This window comes from Epargyreus clarus, unplaced genomic scaffold (genome assembly GCF_041222505.1).
Source record: "Epargyreus clarus isolate Ecla_fem2 unplaced genomic scaffold, WU_Ecla_fem_2.2 ptg000027l, whole genome shotgun sequence".
NCBI classification, from domain to species: domain Eukaryota; kingdom Metazoa; phylum Arthropoda; class Insecta; order Lepidoptera; family Hesperiidae; genus Epargyreus; species Epargyreus clarus.
The window spans coordinates 9,932,440-9,952,293 of NW_027332234.1; positions in this window are offsets into that span (position 1 = coordinate 9,932,440).

A 19,854-nucleotide genomic window follows, 5' to 3' on the forward strand; every position below is an offset into this window, starting at 1 on the left:
GGTACATACACTTAATATTACGTTTCTTTAATATTATTTATAACAATTATTTATGAAAAATATTTACATAGTAAGAATTCTAACTAATAATTAAATATCACACAATGAAATCGCAACTAAAACATAATCCGCCAACCCTGAAACACACGCTATGAACGAAATAAACGTGGACCCTGAAGGGTAGCTTAGCGGGTAAACGGTTTTGAAATAGTCCGACGAATATGAGATGTTTATTTCACAAGTAGCTAATTACTATTACATAGCTATTTATTAATACTGTATTGGTTGTATATTATCTTATTTTTTTATAATATAGGAGTAGCAGACGACTATTCAGTCTACCTGATGGTAAACGGCAACTGCCGCCCATGGACATCTGTAATCTACCTCAGATAGGATTAGATTCCTAGGTCGGTCACAGATGCGCCGTTATCCCTGAGGACTAAGGTGGAACGCCTCGGAAAAGTATGTCTCCTTATATGTATGTATGTACACTACACCGGCAAACCATTACACGGTAGCTACACAGTAGCTCGCGTTCCGATCCGGTAGTAGTTTAAGAAAAATATTGTACCTGACAATTTGTAAGTGCCGTCGTTGGCCTATACAAAATAAATATATTTCATTTCATTTCATCTTAGTAGCGCTTAACTCTGCTCCTATTAGGTAGAAATAGGTGTGGTGTCCCCGAAGTCAAACCATAAAGGGTTCAACCTTTAAACCTTTATTTTATTAAATACGTGCATCATATACTCTACGATACTTTAGGGCGTTTTAATAAAAATTGGACCTTGGATCTCTGTACCTATATATAGAAAAGGACTCCTATATATGTTCATTTGTGGAGAAAATGCTCAAAATAAGTTTTTTTATTTACAATGTTATGAGGGATGCAAAACACCTTTTTATTATATGATAAAAAAAACACTTGCACATATTCTAAGGACATATTTTTTGCACGTTATTAAAGTACCAAAATATGTTAGATATGTATGTTTGTGCGGTACATTTTTACAATCCTTAAAAATAAATAATACTAGTGAAAATGACCGTTAAGTGCCCTTTAAGATAATAAATATTTCAAGCACGGATTCCGTAAACAACTAATGAAGATCCTTTCGAGATCAAACCCACGTCATGCAGCCTCCGATGGCCATTAGGCGAGGGCGTTAGCAGCTGTCATTTCCATAATCGACTTGACACTTACCTATAACTATAGTGAATGTAAACCAATTATAGATGAATGAGGATACGATACGGCGGACATTTCATCTTCATCAACTAGTTATTGTTTTACTTACTGTTGTATTTTAGTCTGTTGTTAGTTTAGTTAGTTTTAAAAATGAGGAAGGTGTAGGCTTCACAAGGCTATAAAGTTTGAAGTTGTATTTTTTTATAATATAGGAGTAGCAGACGAGCATGCAGTCCACCTGATGGTAAGTGGTTACTGCCGCCCATGGACATCTGTAATCAATCCCAGATAGGATTAGATATTCCTACCTGAGGTTGGCCACAGATGCGCCTCTACCCCTGAGGACTAAGCGGGAACGCCTCAGAAAATTTACTTTTCTGGTAAGGTGGTAAGGGAAACGTATGTCTTCCTTCAAAATGGAATACAGCAGCGCCTAACACTGCTGTTTTTAGATAGAAACAGGTGTGGCGGTGGTGCCACAGAAGTCGAATCACAAAGGGTTCTACCACCTTCCAACTATGTTACTATATGCTTCCTTATGGTACTATAACAAGTCTATGCATGTGTTTTCATCTTTTATGATAAAAGGAGTTTTTTAGTAACTAACTACTTAAACATTAGTATTATTAAATACTATGTAATAGCAAAGATCGGACATGATGAGGAGACGTGTCATCCACGATAATATTACTAATTAGTAGTTAATACATATGTCTAACGTCCATCAACCCCAGGCGGGAGGAAAGTTATCGTTTGAAAATCTGGACAATATCCACTATATAGCTATTTCACTTTGATGAAAATATTGGATCTATTGTATCTAAATCCTGTCTATCTTTTATCTCACTACAACACTTGTTTTGAATCGTTCAAACATAGATTTACAAAACCAAAAAAGCATATTGAATCGCAAATTCATTATAACAGGAACAGCGACCTCAAAGCTACTGGCAAGTATAATAAAGGTATGCAGATCGGTCGGTCCGTGCAAATATTGAGCCAGGCTCCCTTACAACACAAAATCAAACCTTTTATTTAAGTCGAGGCATACAGAGGGCACATTGTTTGCGAGGGAGAGATAGTTCAACAACCCTTCCGCTGACCAGAGGTTAAGCAGATGCGAACGATTAGAAATTATATTATCCTTTGAGCGAATTATTTAAATTCTTTCAGAGTTTTGTTATCATTCGTAAAGGGATTGTGTGTTACCGGCTTGGGTTGTATTGGATATATGTGTGTGTATATTATTGTTGTAATTTATGATATCATCTTATAGTATTTAATTTGTATGTTTAATTCGTTGTATTAACATATATGGTAAGAATATACTAACATTTAATGGATTTTGTCTCAAATAAATAAATAAAAACACATTTGTTCTTATTGTGTCCACAAACATCTATAAAACATTACTTATTGAAATACATGAAATCAATAATGTTAAAAACATTTAATTTAAATAAAGCACCTAATCAAAATAAAATTAAAATATTGTCAACATAAAGAAGCTTTAAAAAGGTTCGGTCATCTTAATATAGCATAAATGACCCGAGTGATCCCTCGATATTAACTGTAAAGGGTTCTTGTACACATCGGTACAGACCGATTAATCAGAGCGCCTACCGTGGGTTATACTCATTAGATTTGAGAATTAATGTGTATCGTTGGATGAAGAAAACAATAAGATAAAAAGAGAAATCTGCCCAAATTGAATGTAAAATAGATCCAACCACAAGAGTAGCTTTTGAGAAAATAGGTCTTTTAGTAAAAGTTAAATTGCTTAATTTATGGTTGGTATCACTGATATCTGTATATATCAAGAAAAAAATGTACCATACAGCTTGAATATTTAGTGCATATACGAAATTTGATGTGGAGATGCCATTAGTGACAGTAACTAAAAAAAAACGTTTTTTTGTGGCTTGGATCCATTTTGCATAACTACGTCCAATTTATCCTCATGTCTTTTTTATTTTCTAATTTCTATATATTTTTGTATATGATGAAAGTTGTCGACTATGGCGTAACCATAGACATCACATTGCATCCGTTAAATGGCTAGTACATGGATACTTCTTCCCAAATTCCAATAGAATAAATATCTGAAGAAGATTGCAAAAACGTCACCTTACGGCTAAGTTGGAATATATGTAAAAAATAATTTAATCACAACTTTTAAACAAGCTATCACGCTGAAATACAGCTCTGGAAATACATATACGAGTACGACAGTGGCATCACAGCTTTTAATCTACAAATACTTCAGTTAAAGTAAAATCCTTATGAATTTCTTAAGCTGAAAAATAAATTTATTTTCCTCTTTACATCATTGTCGAGACCGTACAAAATTTATAGGTATACCGAGGTATTAATCAGTGTGCGTGCAAGTGGCCAACGGCATGGTAATTAGATTTAAGAACAACTGGGTGGCGTCAGGCGGAGAATGGCTTGCATTAATTTGAGCTCCTCTAACGAGGGCGACGGACGGCCGGACCGACTGGGACCTTGCACTTCTGTTGGAGCTATGGAGACGATTTATTTGTAAAATTATTAAATATATATTATTTAAAGGTAACTCTTGCCAATTGTAATGAGTGTAATGTATGCATTTTACATTCTCAAATAGATACTTTTTAAGTCGCTGTGTTCAATGATATAAAAAAATATCTTTCGTAGAACTGCGCAATTGCACTACATTTTAAAATGTTAATTTAGTTTATGTAAATGTTATTTAGAACCGGATAAAATAAATTATGATTTATTACATTATGATTTGTTACCGTATTAAAAAATAAATATATCAAATTAATACTGATAGTTTCAATAGTCTATGCAAGAATCTTACTTTAAGTTCTGACTTTAAACTATTTATATTTCGTAGCAATGAGCTACGCGTCCACTACATTACTTTTTACAAATGTATATACGAGTATAGGTAAAGATTTATGACGTAAGTTACACAAAACGTATGTAAGTTAAAACTTTCCTTAAGAAACTAAATATTTTATAAGTAAGAATTTTAACACAATAGCTACTCTACAGACGGCTATGTGCCCACAGTTGTCCGGCGTAGCACCGGGCTACGCGCCCACTGCGCTATGTTTATTGCAATCTGGTGGCTTAGGCGGCTGCTTATACGGCTTATACTGCCCTTTTGTTATACCGAATTTGCTCCTTAAAACTTTGAACCCGTTTTTTAGGAAATAGTAGAATTGTACATAGGTTTTCAAGTGCGTGTAATATCTTGGTTTTGCTGTGAGTGCCTAAAATATTCACTATGTAGGTGCATATTTCGATTTTTCGCTTAATGTTTGTTGGTACATATAATTCTACGAGTATAATTTAAATATTATATTGGGAGTGTGATTTTAACAAGATATAAAAATCTATAACGAATTTTCGACTTCTCTGAATTAGAGAAATATGTTTAGAAATAATAATATAAAAAATAATTTCTGCTGTCCTAGCACCACGTATGAAATTCCTGTGTAGTATATATTAACAAATAAATGTAACAACAACAAAATAAAAACGGACAAATAAATTCATAATTTAAATACCTGGCCGGGGATCGTAATTTGAACCCTCTACGTATAGAACCGGCATACTGACCACTGTACCACCTATAAAAAAGAGTGTACCGATGAAACAAAATAATACATGTGAATATACCACTAACAGATTAAAGAAGCCTAACAGACAAGTAGTTAAGGATACCTATTTAATATAAATCGCATCACATAGCTCGTCCGTCTGTCCAATTAAAATATTTAACGGTATTGTGGGTATAAAGTGAAACGAATCGTCGCTTTAAAGTCCTCACGAAACTTTTTAAACTTCCACAAACATGTGAGGGCGTGCTAAAATAGAAGTTGTTGCCGAGTTTAGAATTGTTCCAACGAAAAAAGGAACTTTAATTTCCTACATTTTAAAACAAAAGTCGCCTCCTCGTGGGGATAATGGCGGGGACGTGTTCTGTTCGTGAAATAATACCCCTCAGTGTAGACGAAAACCGATATTAACTTGGGCGTCTAAGAACCTATTCCTGTACATTTTATTCCAGCCTCATATACGAGTAATTGTAGTATTAACTTTTTTATTATGTAACGGGTACTCACGATATCCAGTTTTTAATTTCTTTACTGCCGATATTTCGACCCAGTTGCATGGATCTTGGTCACGGCGAAACTGCGGTGGCGGGGAGAAACCGTTGACAAGTACTAATGGTAGATTAATCTATCTACCCTACTATACTACCCTGCAACTGGGACGAAATATCGGCAATAAATAAATTAAAACCCGCATATCGTGAGTACCCGTTACATCATAAAAGTCTCAATTCCGCGATAATTTTAGTCTAAAATCATATGTAGTTTTAACTGTCAATTTATAAAGTGTTGAAAAGTGTGGTAAGGCAGGAATACACACGGTTCTTAAAGTTAGTCCTAAGGTCCTAAGCTATACATCTCTAATCAAATAGATATAGGACTACAATAATGCTCTAATAAGAAATCTTCACTTAATTTCGCTAATCATAGCGGTCACTCTCAAATTTATGAAGCTACCAATGAATGCCTTGATATAATAAAATTATAACCTAAATTATGAGTAAAAACATCATAACAACTCTAATTTGTATCACATTTATATCGTAACATTTTATATCTTCTAAAGCAAGCTACACATACTTGCTACGTCATATTTAACATACAACATACCTGTGTTCCTTCTTAGCAGCGGAATGCGGCCGCTCGCAAACAGAGCCGTGCTTCAAACGAAGGGCCAGCTAACGAGGTCAGTTGTTCCCAAACTACATCTTCTGGAACGAAAAATATTTTTGCAAATTTTTTACGCGAACATTATTATAATACGTATTATTAAAATGCGTGTCCTAATTTGCATAACAAATAAAATGCTCATTGGTCCTAATCTTGATTAAAAATATATAAATACTTTGTAATTATTTTGTACAAACTGCACGATAAAACTACAACGCATATTTGGTTTAACGCACTATTTAAGATTTTCGTTTAAATAAATTTTAATAATTTAATTAGGCTTTAATAAAAATATCTATGTTTAAACTCTGGATATAGCAGACCTTAAGTAGTGTCGTGTTGATTGAGTTTGAATTTCAAATTCAAATTCAAAATTCAAATCTCATTTATTCAAAATTGATTCATATAGAATACTTTTTGAAAGTCAACAAACTACCACCGCTTCGGAAGGTATTTCGCTATGGAGAAGAAGCGGCGCAAGAAACTCCATACGTGTGCATATTTGCATCTTTTAAAGAGTAAATAATATACAATTTTACATAGTGGTACATATAATTAATTTTTGATGTTGGAGCTGGAGTTGTCATACCATACGGATTTATCATTTAGGTACTGATTTACATTATAATAAGCTTTTTTACATAAAGTTAATTTTATAGTAGATTTAAACCTTTTCTCGGATAGATCGATAATGTCTTTTGGTATTTTATTGTAGAAACGAATACAGTTCCCCATAAAAGAATTACACACCTTGCTTAATGTAAATTGAGGTATGGCCAATTTATCTTTATTTCTAGTATTATGACTATGCCTATTATAATTTTTTTCCAAAGAAGAATAATTTTTGCGAGCATATAAGATATTTTCATAAATATATTGACTAGGCACTGTCAAAATATTTATAGATTTAAACAGTTCTCGTAAGGACTCACGGGGGCGAAGACTATAAATGGCTCTAATTGCACGTTTTTGAAGTATAAAAATGACATCTATGCTAGCAGCGTTACCCCACAGCAGAATACCGTAAGACATAATTCTATGAAAATAACTAAAGTAAACAAGCCTAGCGGTTGGTATATCGGTAAGATGTCTTATCTTCTTTACCGCATAGGCTGCCGAACTAAGTCTACTACATAACTTTGCTATCTGAGGGCTCCATTGTAGTTTAGAATCTAAATTTATCCCTAAGAAAACTGTTTCATCTACAAATTCTAAGTGATCATTGTTAAGGGTAACATTCATCGTCAGCTTTTTAACATTAGGCAGAGCAAATCGGACACATTTAGTCTTTTTATTATTTAATACAAGATTGTTTGCGCTAAACCAGTTGTGAATTATGTCAAGTGCTTTATTGACAGCGCTCACGTCGTTAGATTGTCTTTTAACTTTAAATATTAAGGAAGTATCGTCAGCAAACAACACAACCTTTGATAAGTCCTGCATTACATACGGTAGATCATTAATGTATACCAAAAACAAGAATGGCCCCAAAATAGAGCCTTGTGGGACGCCTACTTTAACACCAGAACCTAACGATTTGTGTCCCTTAACCTGAACTCGTTGTACTCTATTATCTAGATAAGACCTAAGCAGTTTTAGAGACGTACCGCGTATACCATAATATTCCAACTTTAACAAGAGAGTTTTATGTTCTACACAATCAAATGCCTTAGAAAGATCACAGAATACACCTATAGTATCCTGCGCATCTTCCCAAGCGTCAAAAATGTTTCGCATTAATTCAACACCCGCATCAACGGTTGATCTACCTTTGGTGAAGCCGAACTGTTTATTATGGAATAAATTATAAAAATTAAAGTGTACTAATAATTGATTAAGTATTAGTTTTTCAAATATTTTACTAAAAACAGGCAAAACAGAAATTGGTCTATAATTACTAGGCTCTTTGTTGTCACCAGACTTAAATAGAGGAATGACCTTACTTTGTTTCATTAGATCAGGAAAGCAACCATGATCTACGCATAAATTAAAATTTTTGGCTAAGTAAGGAGCTATAGTCTCAATAATAAAACTACAAATTTTTATAGACATTCCCCATAAATCCTCAGTAGTTTTAATATTTATATCTTTGAACACTTTAATTACTTCTTTGCTATTAACATGTCTAAATATAAATCTATCATTGCAACTGTTTACATTTTCTTTAAGGAAATTTACAGAAAGAGCAGGCGAAGACTTTAGAAATTGTGTAGTTTTCATGGGAATATTAGTAAAGAAGGATTCAAATTCTTGTGCCACATCCTTATGTGATGTGACAATGCCTTTTTCAGTATTAAGAATTATATCGTCAGTATACATATTTGACTTACCCGCTTCGGCATTTATTACTTTCCATACTGCCTTTATTTTATTATCGGATGATTTTATTTTGTTATGATAATAATTTGACTTAGCAATTTTGCAAACCCTTTTAAACAATTTAGAGTACCTTCGAACATGCTCGTTAAGCTTGGGGCTAGGACTATTGGCCCTTTCATTATACAAGTCAAAAAGAGTTTCCCGACTTATACGAATACCCTTAGTAGCCCATTCATTGAATTTAAAACCGACTGATTTCTGATATTTTTTAAGTATAAATATTTTTTTAAACTCCGTATTTATTATTTTAAAGAAATTTGAATAAACACTATTGACATTGCTATTATAATTTAAAAATTTTAAACTATTTAATAGCTGCTGGTTAAACTTTTTTAGACGCATTTTTGTTATTAGTCTATATTCCAAAAATACTTTATTTTCTGTGTGATTATTACAGAGAATATGAACACTTTGGCCACTGTGATCCGACTGAATGCAATTTATTATGGACTTATCTATAATATTACAATTACAAAAAATGTTGTCAATACATGTAGCTGAAGATGTTGTCACCCTTGTAGGTTCACAAAAAACATTGTTTAAGTTAAATGATTTAAATAAAGACAATAATTTAGTTGTTAATAAGCTATTGTGCAAGATATTTACATTAAAATCTCCACATATTATAATTAATTTATTACTTTTGGAAATTATGTTTAAAACATCCTCCATAACAGTTTCAAAACAATAATAGTTATCATTACAAGGGGGCCTGTATACGCAAACCACAATATGTTTCTCCAGCTCAACACAAGACAATTCTATAGAACGCTCAACCGAAAGATCCACAATGTCTAAACGTTCTAGCTAGTATTTAAAATAACTAGTATTTAAAAATAGATCTCAAAATAAATGGTACGTATTCACAAAGTCGGCCAATTTAACGCGCATAAAATACGCTCTCAATATAATTACATTACAATTAAAACTTTGAGAACCACAGCAATTTGAATGGCATATAAATCTACGTATAACGTCCCTAATGAAAATGAGCCCTTTCTTCCGCGCACGGTCAGCGGCCCTCGGTCATCTCGCGCCGGCCCTTAATGCCGTGTTTAAATGGGAATCGCACTTGCAATTTATGTGAAAGGGTTAGGAATTGTTCGCTCCCTATTTTATGTGTTCTGAACCTAATTTTGGATACGCAGGTGCTGATCTAAATGAGTTTTTGATGTCATGAATTTAAAGAAAAATGGGTTTTTCCTTTCATGATTGTAAATACAAGAATACTGAGACATATTTGTAACTCCTTTAGAGACAATAGTTATTCAATACCAATTCTTAACAATTGCATAAAACACTCTACATATCGACTTATTAGTAAAGAATATTATTATAACGGTTTCTACACTCATAGCATGACTCAGTGATACGTGGAATGTATCCATAGTGTCCACGTATTCATATATTCATGTGAAAATACCAATACACAAACATTCGGATCCAGAATGGTCTCCGTCTCGAACTATATCTGTCTCGCCAGGGATCGAAAACAGAACAGGATTTAAAGGTGGTAGAACCTTTTTGTGGTTCGACGCCGGCGCACCCCCGCCACACATATTTCTGCCTTATAACATCAGTGTTAAGCATTGCTGTGTTCTGGTTTGAAGGTGTAAGGGAGACATACTTTTCCGAGGCGTTCCAACTTAGACCTCAGGAGTAGCGGCGCATCTGTGGCCGACCTCAGGTAGGAATATCTAATCCTATCTGGGGTTGATTACAGATGTCCATGGGCGGCAGTAGCCACTTACCATCAGGTGGACTGCATGCTCGTCTGCTACTCCTATATTATAAAAAGAAATCTACCACGGATCAACCCTGTATAATCATCAGTGTGCCGCATGGCTATATCTTGCGTGTGTAGTACACTTTCACTTAAATGCACAATGCATACAAACTTAAGATGGCTAATAATCAAATAACGATGTATTTACAATCTTAAGCAGCGTGCCCACCTCACCCCATTATAAACTAATTACACGGCCCTGCTTTAGAAGTCTAATTAGAAATTCCAATTAGATATTTGGCGGATCCTTCGCAGATTCCGGGCGAAACAATAATTGTTATTGGTTTTTAACCAACTTCAACATTTTCGGAATTGTTTTGAAGTGATGCAATGACCTATATCACTACTAAATTTATATTAAAAATTGCATTTTATGCAACCATCATAAAATTGTTTGTGTGAGTAAAAACTGAAGTTGTTTTATATTATTAACTTACATATTTATGTACATAACAGACAGAATAAATCGAATATTGATATGACAATCTCCTAAAAAAAATAAAAAGAGGCTTTGGGAATAATCCAATATATTTAATGCAAGTGGGAGTCTTCACAGATTTAAATTAGTTTCCTCACTAACTCCTTGATCATGAATAGGGATATGACTTCAAAAACTATAATTACGTGCCTTTTTAAATCCAAGAAGATCTAATCTTATAAGATTAAAAGTACATACTTTTAATCTTATAAGATTAGATCTTAAAATGGAATAAAATACTTTAAATGGAATTGTATATCTATACAATTCTTGAATTGGATATCTGTCAAAACATTATCAATCTCATCATACCATGCTCTGGATGCTTGTTTAAGTCCATATATTGCTTTATTCAATTTGAATACATGGTCTTCTTTACCATTTTTTATATATCCATCAGGCTGTTTCATATACAGTCTCCTGTAATTCTCCACATGTTAACAAGAGCTTTAATTGGATTTTCCTAGTGGATTATGGTGGGATTTAAATATGGCAATATATACATTAAATAGAATTATAGTACAAATTATTATTAACTTAAATAGTTACGTTCTATTTCATATGAAATAATAAATAATAATGCATGCTTAGTATACTAAGATAATATATAGTTAGATATATACACAACTTTAAACCAGAACTCACCCTTAAACTAATTAGACGGGTCCGGCTTTAGAAGTCTAATTAGAAATTCCAATTAGATATTTGGCGGATCCTTTGCGAATTCCGGGCGAAACAATTATTGTTATCGGTGGCCACCCAAGCCGAAGTTTTGATTCGTCGGGAATTATTTCGTAACGCTGACCGCCCTCCGTAGCCCGCCCTCGATTGGAATAGATCTCTTTTTGATGTAACCGCTTCCTACGTCGTAAAGTATGTTCACGTTCAGATATTGTAAACTTTATTAAATGTTTTAAATTTTATTATTTCGTTAACTGTACCCTTATCATGAGTTTTTACGTTTTGACAAATACATAAATACGACTTTTTGGTATTTGTTTACGTATTTGCCTAACAATTTCCAATCAGCGCCCCTAGCGGCTTGTATCAGAACTATAGTTTCAGTAACGTAACATTAAATGTCTAAACTGACAAAATGGCGCTTTTTGTTTTGTCTCTCTTTTTTGCTAATATGTGACATAGACAAAAAGACTTGAACACTTACTTATTGTTACGTTTACTCAGTCTACTGAACTAAACGGAACAGAATAATGCATTGAGTAAACGTAACGTAAAATTGGGGGATATTTTGAAAACTCATGGTAAAGGTACTGTTTTAATAATAATGATACGTCTACGTTATAATGAAATCAAAACTTAAAAACAAAAATTGTACCTGCATAATTATATATTTACACACTGTAAATAATTCAATAGACAATAGACATAGCAAATTAACATTCCAATTGGTTCAATGATGTAAGTACCTAATATAATATGAAGAGACAAAAGCCTATTCTTATTAGAAATCATTGAACTACATCACTCTTAGATTAGTAGAATACAATTGATATTACGAAAGAATACAAGATATATTCAGAAGTTTTTTTATGATATATGAGTAGCAGACGAGTATGCAGTTAACCTGATGGTAAGTGGCTACTGTCGCCAATGGACATCTGTAATCAACCCCGGATAAGATATGATTTCTGGCGGTTAAAGGTCGCTGCTACTCTTGACAAATAAGATCTTGCCTCGGGTTAGTATGCCTCCATTAGGTACCACATCCTTCAAACAAGAACACAGCAGTGCTGAAAATTGCTGTTATTAGGTAGAAATAGATGCTGCGGTGGTGCCGCTGAAATCGAACTCAGAGTGTTCTACCATCTTCAATTATTTAAACATGTATGATACCAAATATTTAAGCCTTTTACTACCAGTACGTAGTGTGTACGTACACTCAACCACATTTAACAGTGCCATGAAACGAATTCAGTTTATATTTATTTGTATTTGTAAGCACTTCGTACTTCCGTAATTAAATAACATACATTTACGGACACGCCTTTTATATTGCATTCGTAAAGTAATTACCTACTTAAGTGTCTTAAGAAAACTTGATGCTTTTTGAATCATCGGAATAAAAATATATGGAGGATTAAGAAAGCTGTTAGTCCTTCATTTTAGTTGAAAAAATTTAATGATAGAGGTACTAATGTTTCTCGTATATTATGCGTTTATATAACGTACATACGTTAGTGTTTTTATTTATATTATGGAGGTAGCAAACGATGTAGTCCATTTGGTGACAAGTGGCAACTGCTACTCACGGATTTCTATAATCAACCTCAGATAGGATTAATGTCGGTTATCTGAAGTCGACCGTAAACGCGGTGTTAGTGTCGAGGACGATGTTAAAACGTCTTGTCTGAGTGTATCTCCATAACCACACCCTTCAAATCGGAACACAGCATTGTTTATTACAAATAGGTTTGATGATGGTGTCTCCAGAGTCGAATCATGAATAGTGTACTTACTACTAATAGCTATTAATTTCCATTATAAATGTAATTAAATTATTTAAAAAAAATGTTTAATTTCAGTGTAGATCAACACGATGGTAGTACAAAATCGAATTTGTGTATCTATACTAAACAAAACACGATACATATCGATAAAACAGCTCATATCTTACACCTATCCACTGAAATATAAACCTTTTCGACTCAATCCAAGACAGCTCTTCCATTAACCCTCTAACAGCTATTTACTAAACTAGTTAACCCGTTGTTAAGTTTGAGAATTTGCATAAGACGCTGTCAGGAGGTTCTCAGAAGGGTTAGAATCTCGAGGGCTTTCGCTGATCCGGGAGGCTTATCCTGATAATTATTTCAATTGTTTATGCCTGCCGACGGTGCATTTAAATGGCGTATTATAGTTTGTAGTCTTCATTAGGGCCGGCGATCTGTCAGCACGTGATATACAGATGGTTAAGATTGAGATGGGTCTCGAGAAAGTTATTGTGCCTCATCTCAATTAATAAGGAAGTAAGGTTCTATTTTTAGAAGCTAGGGTATCTTAGGGAAATAAATCTTAGGAATATACCTATACAGAAGTAAGGTGTTCTATTTTTAGGACTTAGGGTAATTTAGATAAATCATATTTCATTGTTTGCGTATTTCAAATTAATGGTCACTGTTTACTTTTACGCAGGTACTTATGCTATAAGTATGACTTAATATTTGAATGGTTAATAAATAATTGCTAGTATGAAAGTAGCAGTTTGTAGTAAAGCTCTAGTTTCTAGTATTTCTTATACAAAGTTCACTTTTAGTCAGTTTAACTGGGAGTTACACTGGGTGCAGTCGCACTTCACATTTTACACTACCAAGCTATCATCGACAAACTTCTAAAAAAATTAAATAGTTCATCCCATTTCAATTTATATCTCTGTACGCACTCATATCTATACACGTAGCTTATATTATATTATAAGTAAAATTCCCTCAAATTTAATCTCCGCTTTCTAAACACACACACACACATGGTTAATAAGTCGTTGCCCCTCGCTTCATTAGAGCCGGAGTCGATTCTTCAAACGTTAAATATGAGGAGTTTCGCTAATAATGTCTCATTATTGCTAAGAATTATTAATTTTAAGACATTTGCTCGCGAGGGAAGAATGCCGCGATTTATAATGCTCATTTAGTTGTTTCCGCATATTCATATACCAAATATTTGCATCTATACTAATCATAATTACTTTGAATGTAAAAATAATCTATTTGTTTCACGAATCCTTATTTTCTTTGTCTTTATTTTAATAATACCAGTGCCTTTTTCAATTAAAACTTAGTATAAGTGTATAGGTTACAAATGTCGCTTTTTGCTTTATTTGTTCAAATAAATTTATAAAGAATACCTCATATTATAATAGGAAGTAAATAAATTTCAAGTATGCATGTCTAAGATGTAATATTCAATGCGTAATCCGTCTCCTAACATATTTTTGTCATAAAGACTGTTCTATCGCAACCTTTTAAGCGACAAGCTACAAACTATAAGTATTTCAATATGTAGCTCCAATATTAGAAGCAATACGAGTATAATAAACAAATTTAAATATCAAGCGGAATATAACTTTATACTTAAAATATGTTACTTAATTTAATTTTATGTAACAAGTCCTTAATTCATGTATACGCTGTTTATATTAGTAATTAGTTGGGAATCTTATTGATCTTACCATATTTAAGTGACGAATCCCTTATCCATGTAAGATGACGAAAATCTTTGTTTTTATTTCTAAGAGGTGTCTTGCAATATACTCGTACACACTCGAAGCTATGGATAGATGGATGATCAATTCGTATTATTTTTAAGCAATAAGAGCATAGCATGACAGCCAGGACTACCGATTCTCGTTTAAGTTATGACAGATACCTTAAGGACGCTGATCAAAATCTCAATCCGGCCCCCACGGGTGGCTGCCTTCAAGGATGGCTTAATTAACCTAATAAATACACACTCCATTTCATTACGCGCATACGTCAAATATCACGGACGCCTAAACAATGAAGCTGGAGGACCGTCTTTGTATGAACGGTTTAATTACGGGATGCTGTGTATGTGGGATTTCAGAATAAGGCACAAAAGACTATCAAGCTTTGATTTAAGAGTCAAAGCTATGTGATAATCATGGATAGTTATGGACTATGTTTACTTATAAGTTATTCTGTTAGTTACCATTTGAATACTTTTTTTATTAAAAAAAAATGAAAGCTTACGAAGTTATTCGCCTATGACGTAGTAGTTCGTAGTAGACGACGTAGTTCACAACTTAAATTTTACTTAAATTATATTGTTACTTTGATTTACGGGTATAAAAAATCAATTACAGGTCAATAATTGACTGAATGTAACTACCAAAAATCTGGGATTATTGTTTGAGTAATACAATATTGAGCAAGTTATCAAGTTTAAAATGAATATTACTTAATTTCAATTGTGTAATTTATACCTACAATTTGCACAGAAAGCTAATGTTCAAACCCAATTCTACTTACAATTTCATTAAAATTTGCATAAACTAACCAAAATTTAAATTATGCACTATTTATATTTTATTAATAAGATTACGTCTTCCAAAAAAGCCCTGAGCAAATGCATATTTTACCCCGAGACAACGTTTCAATAGGTCATAAAAACTCCAAAACAAAAAAACTTCCATTCTTACACCATTGAAGTCAAGTGCTGTCAATCGTTTCACCGTCACATCGCAACATAACTCTCGAACATGAGACCAGCAAAAACCATACGTCTGGCCGCGGCAGACAGCGTGGCACCGTGTTTTTGTCCATCCATCTTAAACAAACATACGGCATGTGTGTCATAAATCCCCATACCGGAAATGGTCACGCGACTCTGCTTAAGGGATGGTTTTTGCAAATGAAAGCTGTTGGTTGTTTAAAATGTGTAGTGTTGATGATGCATTTAGTATTAGATAAGTTCGTAAATAGATAATTCAATTTCGTTGTAAAAATCGAATACCTGTGAGCTATTTTTCACAAATATTGTCACAATGATAACTTTACTCCGAGGGATACTCCGAGGATAATAATATTCCTTCAGAGTAAAGCTTCGATCATTATTAGTGATCGAAGGAGTAAAGTTAACCTCATTATTCTTCGTAACCTCATTATTAAAACTAAATATATTTACGTGGAGTTTTATTATAATAAAGGCAACTTTTGTTTATATATATAACGTTATAAAAGTTGAAAATGAACTATTTGCTGCAACCTTTACGTAGTTAGGCTGCCAAGCTAATATAGATGGGATTACAATGGGATAACCAGTCAGTCAATTATAAACAGATATTTCTTCACGGGGTAAACGGGGTAAGATGCAATTGTATTATAGCTTGCACATGTGTTTTATGATCAAAATTACTCATTGTGGACTTGTACAAGTAACACATTGGACTTACCTACTACGTTAATACTGCATTATGGGTTAGTGTTGACACCTAATTAAATAAGAGCTACAAATTATAACCAAACAAAAGCCACAAATACACCACAACTTAACACAACAAGCGATTCGTACAAATAACACGTGACAAGCGATTTTCATAAAGGCCCGTCAACCACAAATAAAACTCAGGTCGCACCAAAACAAAACCCAAATGAGGTTGGAATCCGGTCCGTTAAATGGAACGATTACGGTCCAAATCTAACAGCACTTCAAACGGGAACCGGCAAATTACTCCGGGAGTGAGTAAACAGAATCATCATTGTAACACGTGTAATTTCGCGTTCACCGTCCATTACTTTTGAGCGGGGAAACCGGTGGCTCCCCGGTGAATAATTGAGCGGTCCGTGAGAGATGGACCCGTGAAAATATGAAATGATTCTGTCCAGAGATTTGGGCCCGAATCACGCTCGCGCCGACAAATGGCCCTCGTTTCTGAAATTGTCGGATTTATGCACTGTTGCCGCGATAGATATTTTGTTTTCTGTTTGCTGGTTAAAATACTAGACCGTAGTATAGATATTGATTTAATCAGTCTGAATAAAGGTCAGCTCCGCACATAGTTCTTATTTTATTTGCAATTAGAGTTGCAAACCAAAAGAAAGCAAAACATATGCCACAAGAACATAATTTCATAAAAGAACCAAGTCATATTTTGTAAGATGACTTACTCAGTCTTAGATACCTAAACGACATAGGAAAATAGTAAAAAATACATTGTTTAACCAAACCTAACGCTTAATTTTTAAGTGCGAAATACGACGAAAAGTATTTTTTTTTTAATATAAAATAAGAACAGCAGACGAGCATGCAGTCCACCTGATGGTAAGTGGCTACTGCCGCCCATGGACATCTGTAATCAACCCCAGATAGGATTAGATATTTCTACCTGAGGTCGGCCACAGATGCGCCGCTACCCCTGAGGACTAAGCTGGAACGCCTCGGAAATATCTGTCTCCCTTACCACGCCCTTCAAACCGGAACACAGCAGCACTTAACGTGGTTCTAGCGCCTTCAATCTTCAGTTACTTTGGAATAACAACATACAAAGTAACTATAAATCATAACAAAGTAACTATTATTTCATTATACACACTTTTTTTTTCTTTAAACAATATAGTGCACAAAACTCCTTAATGTTTTAATGTTTTACTTACTTACTGCATGCTCATTATTTGTTTATTTTAAATTAATTTATCTCATAAAGTGAAATCTATATTTCATTTGAGAATAAATGTTTTTAACCAGAATAAATAGAAAAAATTGCATATTACTATACAGTTACTACTTAAATATGAACCATATTTAATGTGGGCAAATTAAAATAAAATACGTGCATCTGTACAAACTAATGTTTTTGACTGATATACCGTTTTTAACACAACTGCTTACTACAAATAGGAGCTTATAGACATTAGCTACTTATACAGGTATCCAAAATTTCGAATGTCCTCATGTAACAGTGAAAACATCGTCCATAGGCGTGACGCAAGCCGTTTTTACAAAAAATAATTAAAACATCATGTGTGTCCAAATGTCCAAAGCACACGTCGTAGCCGAAGCGGGAAGTGAACCCGACACCGCGGCCACCGGCGCGCTTCCGCAACCTCAACCGGGACGGTTTTTGTCCGTTTATAGTTCCGCCCACCCGTGTAGACACCCTAGTAGACACGTGAATAAACAAATGGATTGGTGACTTATGCAATGTTAGGTTAACGTTTTTCTTAGACTGGGCAACGGGTTTGCGCAAAAATATTGGAGAGTTAGAATAAGATAGTAATAAGATTTGGTTCATAATTAGTTGTATTTTTAAAACTATTGGTAAACGTTATCTGAAATGAGTTCAAAACATACCAGAATTTTACGCTACGTTTACTCAATCCATTATTCTGTTCCGTTTGCTTAGTAAACTGAGTAAACGTAACAATAAGTATCTGATCAAGTCTTTTTGTCTACCTCACATGTTCGCAAAAAAGAGAGACAAAACATAAAGCGCCATTTGTCAATTTAGACATTTAATGTTACGTTACTGACACTACAGTTCTGATACAATCCGCTAGGGGCACTGATTGGAAATTGTATGGGCAAATATGTAAACAAATACCAAAACAGTCATTGTTAAACATCAAACAGTTGTCAAAACGTAAAAACTCATGGTAAGGGTACTGTTCCATTTTATCCCTGTAGTTCCGGGACAAGAATAGGGCTACGGTATCCCCTGCCTGTCGTAAGAGACGACTAAAAGGGGGCTTCTGGGGTCGTGGGTGGCAAGAGTGGGAGCTCGAACCGCCCATCCAACGGCCGGGAAGGAGGGCGGTATGTGTGGTCGCATACCGTCGTACGCATCAGACGGTGCGGTGAGCGATAAGCTCACCTGGGCGGAGCCCGACGGGGCAATGCGCTAAGAGGACTCCGGTTGCGTTCCTTTGGAGATCCCGGAGTCCTCTATGAAGCACTGAGGACGGCCACCGGGGGGGTTTTAGTGCGGTAAGAGTCCCACATAACCCTGTGTCGCTCCCAAGGCATCGGGTACCTTTTGAAGGTTTCCCCCTCGTGACCAAAAAAAAAATGAATAATATAACTAATGTCTAGTTGATACTCGTACAATGGTATGTACGAATATTTAATTATAATATTCTAAATGTAATAAAATATTGTTTGAAAGGTGGTAGAACGAAGTACCTATGCCTCGATGGGGGAGGTACCACCGCCACATTTCCTAATTTAGCAGATTTGCGTTTCAGTGGAAGGCCTTGAATGCTGGCTTTATATAAACAGCAGAATCAGCAGTAACTTCAGTAAGAATCCTGTTTTAAAAGAGCTTACAGGTGTCCGCGCTCATCACACGCCGTTCATAGCGTAGTTACTCGTGACTTCCACGGCATTTCGACAGCCAGATCCATAAATTTAGATACAATTGATTCCATAGTTCGTGTTTCAGCATCACCATGAAATTATTAGGGCACTGAAATTAAATTAACATATTAATATTAATTTAAGACTTACTATATCTATCTTTATATAGAAGGTATAAGTCTTAAAAAATATGTGAATATTTCTTCCAATGTTTATTATTATAAGCACAATCATCGATATGTTTTCTTTATAACTTCTTGACACACAGACTTTTATGATATAGTTAAAGAACTCTAGTATCCAACTCATGTAAATGAAAAATTCAGTTTACGTGTATACTAACGCCATCGTCGGAAAGCGGTAGAACTCGGAAGCACTACGTAAGCTTACGATTGAAGCTTCGTAGTTCCGT